Source organism: Schistocerca americana, chromosome 1 (genome assembly GCF_021461395.2).
Source record: "Schistocerca americana isolate TAMUIC-IGC-003095 chromosome 1, iqSchAmer2.1, whole genome shotgun sequence".
NCBI classification, from domain to species: domain Eukaryota; kingdom Metazoa; phylum Arthropoda; class Insecta; order Orthoptera; family Acrididae; genus Schistocerca; species Schistocerca americana.
The window spans coordinates 934848293-934858354 of record NC_060119.1 but is presented as its reverse complement, the minus strand read 5'-3'; the positions used below and the strand labels follow the sequence as shown (position 1 = coordinate 934858354).

The 10062-nt window shown below is 40.8% G+C and overlaps 1 pseudogene; it reads left to right on the top strand.

The window, feature by feature from the left end:
* The first annotated feature begins 7275 nt into the window (after positions 1-7275).
* Positions 7276-7393, top strand: LOC124555872 (annotated as a pseudogene).
* The last annotated feature ends 2669 nt before the right edge of the window (positions 7394-10062 follow it).

Below are 10062 nucleotides of genomic sequence, written 5' to 3'. Positions count from 1 at the left end.
TCCCTATGCTAACACACTACTTAACCTAAATTATCCTAAGGATAAACACACATACCCATGTCCGAGGGAGGAGTCGAACCTTCACCGGAATCAGCCGCACAGTCCATGACTGCAGAGCCTAAGACCGCTTAGCTAATACCGCGCGGCTACAACTTTTATCTAAAACATTTTGCGGTGTTTCATCTCCATTCCACTTTTACTCCCCATTATGGATTAAAATGGTGCACCCAGTATCTTCCAAATGCTTCAGAACTATAAATGTAAATTTCTACCAAACGAAACAGTTAGGTATAGAAAATGTTCATGGAATTATTCTTTTCAGAGAAGGCGAAAGTAATTCGAGACACGTATTCAGTCATTATGATAACCGAGAAATATCTTTCAATGCGTTTCTCGAAATGTGTAAAGTATTATGAGAACATATATAATTTTCTGCTTAAAAGCAAAGATGACGATTTAAATAACAGGAGCTATTGTAGTAATTTCGGTAACTATATTTGTATCTGAGATCAGCTGCTACACATGAACAGCTACACATGAGCAGTGTTATAAATTGAAACGTTTGCTTGAAATCAGTACAGTTGTTGACTGAGCACTGCAGTTGTAAGCATATCTTTCAGTTCCGCTGAATGAATCAGGTGTAATCCCGACTAAATATTCACAGGGAACTGGCCTCGCTGCAGAAAAGGCTAGCTGAAACTGACTCTGCACTGGAAAGAACATTAGACATAGCCTCACAACCAATAGACAGATTGAGGGGGGGGGGAGGGGGGGGGGGGAGCTATTCTGAAAGGAGAATAAGACATACTTAGCTGAAGAGGGTCTAAAGGAAAAAAAAGTATTTATGAAAGCAGAAGAAGAAGAAGAGGGTGAATATGACGAGGCTGATTAGGGACTTGATGCAGAAGCACGAAAGAAAGTTATGCCTCTGAAGTAGATGGGCAACATAATTTTTTCGTAAACCAATATATAGAATGTGTGATACTGTATACAGCACCAGATTTGATCCAATAACGAAAGTTCGGATGATTGGTAATTTTCGAGTAATATCGCCTAATAATAGAATCAGCACGAAGCCGACAGCTTAACGCAACACTGGAGTACAGATATATGAACTCTACTTATCTGTTCTTCTCGTCGTTACACAAGACATTCAACAAGCATCTCCACGAGAAATATTGAGTTTCCAAGAGTCTGGAGCTCATATCCCTTGGAAATGTGTGGTAAACAACAGGAAGCTAGGAAACTACCTGACTAACGCTTATAAATCACAATGTATTCTTAGTAAACACGTTTTTTTCCTGCTGACTCAGCATATCCTTCCACCTTTCTACTTTCGCCGGCCGCGGTGGTCTAGCGGTTCTAGGCGCTCAGTCCGGAACCGCGCGACTGCTACGGTCGCAGGTTCGAATCCTGCCTCGGGCATGGATGTGTGTGATGTCCTTAGGTTAGTTAGGTTTGAGTAGTTCTAAGTTCTAGGGGACTGATGACCATAGATGTTAAGTCCCATAGTGCTCAGAGCCATTTGAACCATTTGAACCTTTCTACTTTCACTTCTTTGCTTAGAACTGGATTTCCATCTGAGCTTTTGATATTCATGCAAGTGGTTCTCTTTACTCCAAAGGTCTCTTTAATTTTCCTGTAGGCAGTATCTGTCTTACCCCTAATGAGATAAGCCTCTACATCCTTACATTTGTCCTCTAGCCATTTTGCACTCCCTGTCGATCTCATTTTTGAAACGTTTGTATTCCCTTTTTGCCTGCTTCATTTACTGCATTTTTATATTTTCTCCTTTCATCAATTAAATTCAATATCTCTTCTATTACCCAAGGATTTCTACTAGTCCTTGTCTTTTTACCTACTTGATCCTCTACTACTTTCACTATTTCATAAGTTACCCATTCTTCTTCTACTGTATTTCTTTCCCCCATTCTTGTCAATCGTTCGCTAACGCTCTGCCTGAAGCTCTCTACAACCTCTGGTTCTTTCAGTTAACCCAGGTCCCATCTCCTCAAATTCCCACCTTTTTGCAGTTTCTTCAGTTTTAATCTACAGTTCATAACCAATAGATTGTGGTCAGTGTCTACATCTGCCCCTGGGAATGTCTTACAATTTAAAACCTGGTTCCTAAATCTCTGTCTTACCATTATATAATCTATCTGATACCTTCTAGTATCTCCAGGATTCTTCCATGTATACAACCTTCTATCATGATTCTTGAACCAAGTGTTAGCTATGATTAAGTTATGCTCTGTGCAAAATTCTATCAGACGGCTTCCTCTTTCATTTCTTAGCCTCAATCCTTATTCACCTACTACGTTTCCTTCTCTCGCTTATCCTACTATCGAATTCCAGTCACTATGACTATTAAATTTTCGTCTTCCTTCACTATCTGAATAATTTCTTTTATCTCATCATATATTTCATCAATCTCTTCGTCATCTGCGGAGCTAGTTGGCATATAAACTTGTACTACTGTGGTAGGCATGGGCTTCGTATGTATCTTGGCCACAATAATACGTTCACTATGCTGTTTGTAGTAGCTTAGCCGCATTCGTATTTTCCTATTCATTATTAAACCTACTCCTGCATTACCCCTATTTGATTTTGTATTTATAACCCTGTATTCACCTGACCAGAAGTCTTGTTCCTCCTGACACCGAACTTCACTAATTTCCACTATATCTATCTTTAACTTATCCATTTCCCTTTTTAAATTTTCTAACCTACCTGCCCGATTAAGGGATGTGACATTCCACGCTCCAATCCGTAAAACGCCAGTTTTATTTCTCCTGATAACGACGTCCTCTTGAGTAGTCCCCGCCCAGAGGTCTGAATGGCGGACTATTTTACCTCCGGAATATTTTACCCAGGGGGATGCCATCATCATTTAACCATTATCTTGTTGGAACGCCACATCAACTTCCTGTTGCAAGAATGGCAAGAAACACCAAAAGTGAACGAGAGTTGTAGCTTATCGCACCCCAGATCATAAGGCCTGAGGAAGTGCCAGTGAGGCTTGGACGTATGCACTCTACAAGACAGCGCTCACCGTTCCTGCAAACGACCGTCACTTGTGCGCTGGCAGAATCTGTTTTCATCACTGAAGGGCATCTTCCATTCCATCTTCCAAGCGATTCTCTGATAGCTAGAGGAGTGCGTGCTCGTACTCCCACTACTAATTACCAGTTCGACAAAGTTCATGGCGACACATCTGGGCTCTCAATCCCTCTTGTCGGTGCTGTGACAGCTGTACCATCTGGCACGGCTGCCCTTACAATACGACCATCCTGGTAGGCGTCTGTGCTGCATGGAGATCCAGAACCACGTCAGCGGGTGTGAGGAGGTTCACGTGACCACTGATATCACCACCATTGCACAACTGACGTATCGTGTCCAGCTTGTGTGGCAGTTCTCCGAAAGGACCATGCCACCGCTAGGAAGGCCACAACTTGACCCCATTCAAAGTCGCTCAGTTGGCTGTAAGAACCACGAGTACGTCTCTGTAGGACGGTTGCCTGCTAGCTTCACACGTCTGCACCACGCTGCGCCTTTTGGCTGTGAGCACTCCCTATTAAAGGGTAGACACAGATGTCGCTCTTGTAGCTACGCCACTACGCTACCTGTTGATGGACGATGCCCCCAGGTGGGATATGCCCCCATCGTATCAAAATAGACGCCGTCTTTCCAGGTGCTCTGATTTTTTTTTTCTCGCACTGTATACATCATCATTATTCCTTATTTTCTCAACAGCGCATTGTGTATGACATATTGCCGAAGAGTGAATAACATGGATACAGCCGATTTCGAAAATATTAATACATAATTTCTGTTACAAAATGTCAGTTTCTGTTCAAACAGGGTAATAATTAAATGTAGACGATTGTGACGCCTTGTTTGGTTTGCAATAGTGTTTGATTCTCAAGCCCGCCGGTGTGGCCGAGCGGTTCTAGGCGCTTCAGTTTGGAACCGTACGACAGCTACGGTCGCAGGCTCGAATTCCGCCTCGTGCATGGATGTGTATGATGTCCTTAGGTTAGTTAGGTTTAAGTAGTTCTAAGATCTACGGGATTGATGACCTCAGATGTTAAGTCCCATAGTGCTCAGAGGCATTTGAGCCATTTTTTAATTCTCACAGTAAAATCATTTCGATCTAAATGTTTTTTTCAAATGTGAATAAGTAAATAATACAGTTGCTTTTGAGGCAAGGCCTTACAGACTCTGAACGTAGCTGTTTTTTAAGCGTACACTGGGTATGACTACAATTATTACAAAACACTGTTTCTGTGCTAGAGTAATAAACTGCCTGATTGTTACATCACGTATATAGTATACATATTCTATGCTATTTGAACACAAAATGCAATTCAGTGCCGTTTTATGTTTCATTACAGCAGATAAAGCAGTCAAAATTTGGCTGTGTAATCAAGTTGTCTCATATATTTATTCAAGTTGTTACAATCTACTGTTTGCAATGATGATGTTGGAAAAAGTGTGGAAGATGATGTAGGACTTAGATTAAATTCGTATGTTTCCACAGTGTGCTACAGTATAAATTGCTCAAATTCGCTGTGGGGAGATACAGAGAGAGAGAGAGAGAGAGAGAGAGAGAGAGAGAGAGAGACAGACAGACAGACAGACAGGAAGACAGAGAGGGGGGGGAGGGAGGGAGAGAAGAAATGACTATTTTGTAGTTTGTATGACACAGATAAAAAACTCTACCGTCTGGTGAGCAAGATGTATGAAACAGGCGAAATACCCTCAGACTTCAAGAAGAATATAATAATTCCAATCCCAAAGAAAGCAGGTGTTGACAGATGTGAAAATTACCTAACTATCAGTTTAATAAGTCACAGCTGCAAAATACTAACACGAATTCTTTACAGACGAATGGAAAAACTAGTAGAAGCCAACCTCGGGGAAGATCAGTTTGGATTCCGTAGAAACACTGGAACACGTGAGGCAATACTCACCTTACGACTAATCTTAGAAGAAAGATTAAGGAAAGGCAAACCTACGTTTCTAGCATTTGTAGACTTAGAGAAAGCTTTTGACAATGTTGACTGGAATACTCTCTTTCAAATTCTAAAGGTGGCAGGGGTAAAATACAGGGAGCGAAAGGCTATTTACAATTTGTACAGAAACCAGATGGCAGTTATAAGAGTCGAGGGGCATGAAAGGGAAGCAGTGGTTGGGAAAGGAGTGAGACAGGGTTGTAGCCTCTCCCCGATGTTGTTCAATCTGTATATTGAGCAAGCAGTAAAGGAAACAAAAGAAAAATTCGGAGTAGGTATTAAAATTCATGGAGAAGAAATAAAAACTTTGAGGTTCGCCGATGACATTGTAATTCTGTCAGAGACAGCAAAGGGCTTGGAAGAGCAGTTGAATGGAATGGACGGTGTCTTGAAAGGAGGATATAAGATGAACATCAACAAAAGCAAAACAAGGATAATGGAATGTAGTCTAATTAAGTCGGGTGATGCTGAGGGAATTAGATTAAGAAATGAGACACTTAAAGTAGTAAAGGAGTTTTGCTATTTGTGGAGCAAAATAACTGATGATGGTCGAAGTAGAGAGGATATAAAATGTAGGCTGGCAATGGCAAGGAAAGCGTTTCTGAAGAAGAGAAATTTGTTAACATCCAGTATTGATTTAAGTGTCAGGAAGCCATTTCTGAAAGTAGTCGTATGGAGTGTAGCCATATATGGAAGTGAAACATGGACGATAAATAGTTTGGACAAGAAGAGAATAGAAGCTTTCGAAATGTGGTGCTACAGAAGAATGCTGAAGATTAGATGGGTAGATCACATAACTAATGAGGAAGTATTGAATAGGATTGGGGAGAAGAGAAGTTTGTGGCACAACTTGACCAGAAGAAGGGATCGGTTGTTAGGACATGTTCTGAGGCTTCAAGGGATCACCAATTTAGTATTGGAGGGCAGCGTGGAGGGTAAAAATCGTAGAGGGAGACCAAGAGATGAATACACTAAGCAGATTCAGAAGGATGTAGGTTGCAGTAGGTACTTGGAGATGAAAAAGCTTGCACAGGATAGAATAGCATGGAGAGCTGCATAAAACCAGTCTCAGGACTGAAGACCACAACAACAACAACAACTATCATTATTGCCATGGGGGTAGGAGGATTGATTTCTGAAAGACTCTCAGAGAAAAAGAGAGTTTGCAGTTATGTACTGTAGAAAGACAAGAAAAAAAGAAATGTAGTTAAAAGTTTTATATCCTATGGCATTAGTAAGAGAGCTCAGACTTCAATCATCAGCCTCAGCAGTTGCCACGTGGGAACTAATTTAGTTTCTCTTGCATGTCTCACTGCTTGTTTACTAATTAATTTTTTTATAAAATTTTACTATGGAACTAACTCAAAGGCTCTGTATTTATATTTCTTCCGAAACTAACTTTTTATTCGGTAATTTATTCTGCCTTCTTGATCTAGTGATGGCGAACCAGGGAGTTGACTACTGATGCGAATGCCCCAGGATCGATTTCTGGTAGTGTTTGCAGGTGGTAAGGAATGCATGGGGTGTGCCCCAGTCTCAGCGTACGTGAGGAAGCTATGCTGGTCCAGGTATTAGAGACCAACAGTAGTGAGCGGGTAGACTGGGCTAACCACGTATCCTCCCGTCTTTGCCAGCCAGTAACGCATGGAGAGCCACCTTGTTTTGTGTGTTCAGATGATATTTTGACAACAGGCTTCGAAGGATGTACCTACGAGTGTGGCAGTCTTTGTAAGCTTGTATGCGTACGTGGGTGCGTGAGCGCGTGTGGCAGTTCTTTTAGAGGTGAAAACTTAATTACATTACAGAGAGTTGTGTATTTAAATGAAGAAGAAGAACTCTTATTACCTGTAGACAAACTGTAATGTCAAATGAAATATCTGCTGTACTGGAGATGACAAGACAGTAACATGAAGAACAGGTACGTATTTCGTTACAATTTTATGAGTACAGTGATCTCAATTCAAAAAACTAAATGCACTCTCATACCACATTTACTTCATTTTCCACAGAAAAATAAAAGCAAAAACCCGCTGATGATGAAACATTATCGTAACATTTAGGGGTGTAAAGAAAAACTAAATATCGTGTCTTGCTCAAGGCACAACCTATAGAAACATACTCAGTAAACCTTGTATTAAAGATTGTGTGTCAAATAAAATTCAACATAGCACATTGTCCAGCGAATTACTCAAATCGAAAGTATCTACCTTAAACAGCAGTAGCGACGTTAGAAATGGAAACAGAGCATTATGAATGCGTGGGCAACGGCCTTGCCGCAGCGGGTACACCGGTTCCCGTCAGATAACCGAAGTTAAGCGCTGTCGGGCGTGGCCGGCACTTGGATGGGTGACCATCCGAACCGTCTTGCGCTGTTGCCATTTTTCGGGGTGCACTCAGCCTCGTGATGCCTATTGAGGAGCTACTCGACCGAATAGTAGCGGCTCTGGTCAAAGAAAACCATCACAACGACTGGGAGAGCGGTGTGCTGACCACACGCCCCTCCTATCCGCATCCTCAGTTGAGGATGACATGTAGTCGGATGGTCCCGATAGGCCACTTGTGGCCTGACGACGGAGTGCTTTTTTTGTTATGAATGCGTCCACTACGTGTTTAAACATGAAACAGATCAAAAAACTACACACACTGATAATCATTACAGAAGTGGAAGCGCACAGTCACATAATAGATTTACAAATCGCATACGGAACTGAGCCTCCGAGTGTGGAAAATTTTGATATTTGACTTTTGACAAGACTACGATGGCTGGAAACGTAGCAGGAGCGAAAATCCTTCGATTCCAAATTGAGCCACACATTGCACATAATTTACAGGAAACACAATTACACGAGATATTTTGTGCACACTTTCGTGGTCCTTTGAAGTCAAACGTTCTTAACTTAATACTCCCGTTCAAAACGCAGATACTGAAAGCAATGAGAGAAAAGTCTCTCAGATTAGACATAATTAGAGGCTCAAAGGAGATTTTTATAGGTACAACAAAATGTTGCAGTTACTGGAAGAAAGATATGTCGGCTCCTGAACTTTAGGTTGGTTGATACCCAGATACATAATGGTATCTCGAAGAAAGAGTATATCACTGTTCAAAACCGATTTCTAGTATTCCAAGCACTTAAAATATTTATTCAGTAGTTTGTCACGAAAGCAGCGCATAACTGAAGAAACGTACAGTTTTAAATTTGTAAATACTCGTAGTTATGTTGCTCAGTAGATGAACACCTTGTGTCGTTTTTTCTTCATCATTAGTATCGTGTCTCTTAATAGAATGCTGAAATACAAGCTTTTGTTGAAAATGGTTTCTATTTAATGTCTTGCAGCGGTGTGAAGTGACCTCTTCTATGGTGTGTATAGCAACGGATGAAGCCATACCGTTTCTTTTCACAATCACGCTGCCTTAATGTGCTATTTAACGCTTTAATGATGTGGTAATCGTTAAAGAGACACTCTGATGTTGCAAGCAATAACTGGGCTTCGTCATTATTACACTACACAGAAAAACTCATTGATGGCCTGCGAAATGACTTCCTTGTTCTGTTGGATTGACACGTAGGTCATGATTGATGAAAAGAAAATTACCATTTTATATGAATGAGTTAATGCAAATCACCACGAAATTTCTTAGATTTAAAAGGGCCAGTTCATAACTATTTAAGGTTAAAGAGTAGAGAGGGGGGCTTCCAGCACTCACGACTGGCATTTATGACTCAGGTGTCATCGCCTTTTTCCACCCATTGTAAATTACGTCCACTAACACGCTGCTAACCTTTTTAGCGACGAAAGACTAAAAGGTCTATAAACTCCTATGCAATATTATAACAGAAGGACATGTAAGAATAGAAAGAAAAATATTTAACATACTGTAGAAGATGATTAAGTGTGATCTGTGTTATCAACATTTCGCTCATATTACAGAAAGTCTTTTAATTTCTTAAATCATGGACTTAGTTTCAGGTTAAATCAATGCAACTGATAATCGTTGATCTTTACCGGTTTCAGTGTTACAAATTTAAATGCTAAAAATCATTCTGAGGGTTGTTGTATGGGTGATGTTGAGAAGCCATTAATAAATAAAAAAGAACGCGGTGTGAACTTGGTGACAATGGAGTCTTGATCTACGTTTTTCAAACATTCCGCCTATAGTTTGACCGACATCCAAAGCAGTACTATATGTTGTAATTGTCTGGGATGCGGTTACTGCCTTGAAATTATTCTTACCTGTGTAGTATTGGCCTCGATAATATGTAGGAAAGAGGAAAGATTGATGTCCCGTCAATGAGTAGATCGTTTTAAAGAAGGAGCATAAGCACGGGTTGGGAAGGATAGACGAAGAAAGGTACCTCGTGCTTTTCAAAGGAAACATCACGGAATTTGACACACGTGATTTATAATTCATATTACCGTGTTTACAGAAACTTTAAAGAAGCATACTGACGAGTTTTAGACAAACCAGAAAACATTAAATGTTACTGCAATATAACTTGAATTATTTTATTTACCATTGTAATATCTCCCTCAGCTTCTATTTCTGCGTCGACGAACGGCTAACAGACAAACTCAACTTGAAGAACCAAATTCGATTATGTTCTTCAGACCCACGAACCTATGCGGTATTTACATGCAAAATTATGGACGTACTTGTGTATATAATCCGTTCATTATAAGAATAAACCTGATGTAAACAGTGCACTATGTATTCTTCCGCGTTTGCTGGAACCTCTTTGGATTTCCGCTTCGCGTGGGACTGCAGCCGAGCTGTCTCGAGTACTGACAAGTACGATAATAAGGATACGTTTCGTGCTGTGCGTTACGCGCACATCGACTTGGTGATAATAAGGGACAACAGCTTTAACGGCGCATTTAACTTGGACAGCACTGGGCGATCAGCTGGTACAGCTAGCCTGCAGTGACGTGGCCAGCTGCAGTTCACACCTCAAAAGAGACGATCAGAGGAGGAACACGGCTTCGAATGTCATTTAATTTTTAAGCATAATGAAATAATAGACTGCAAATCTCCCACAACACGCTCCTT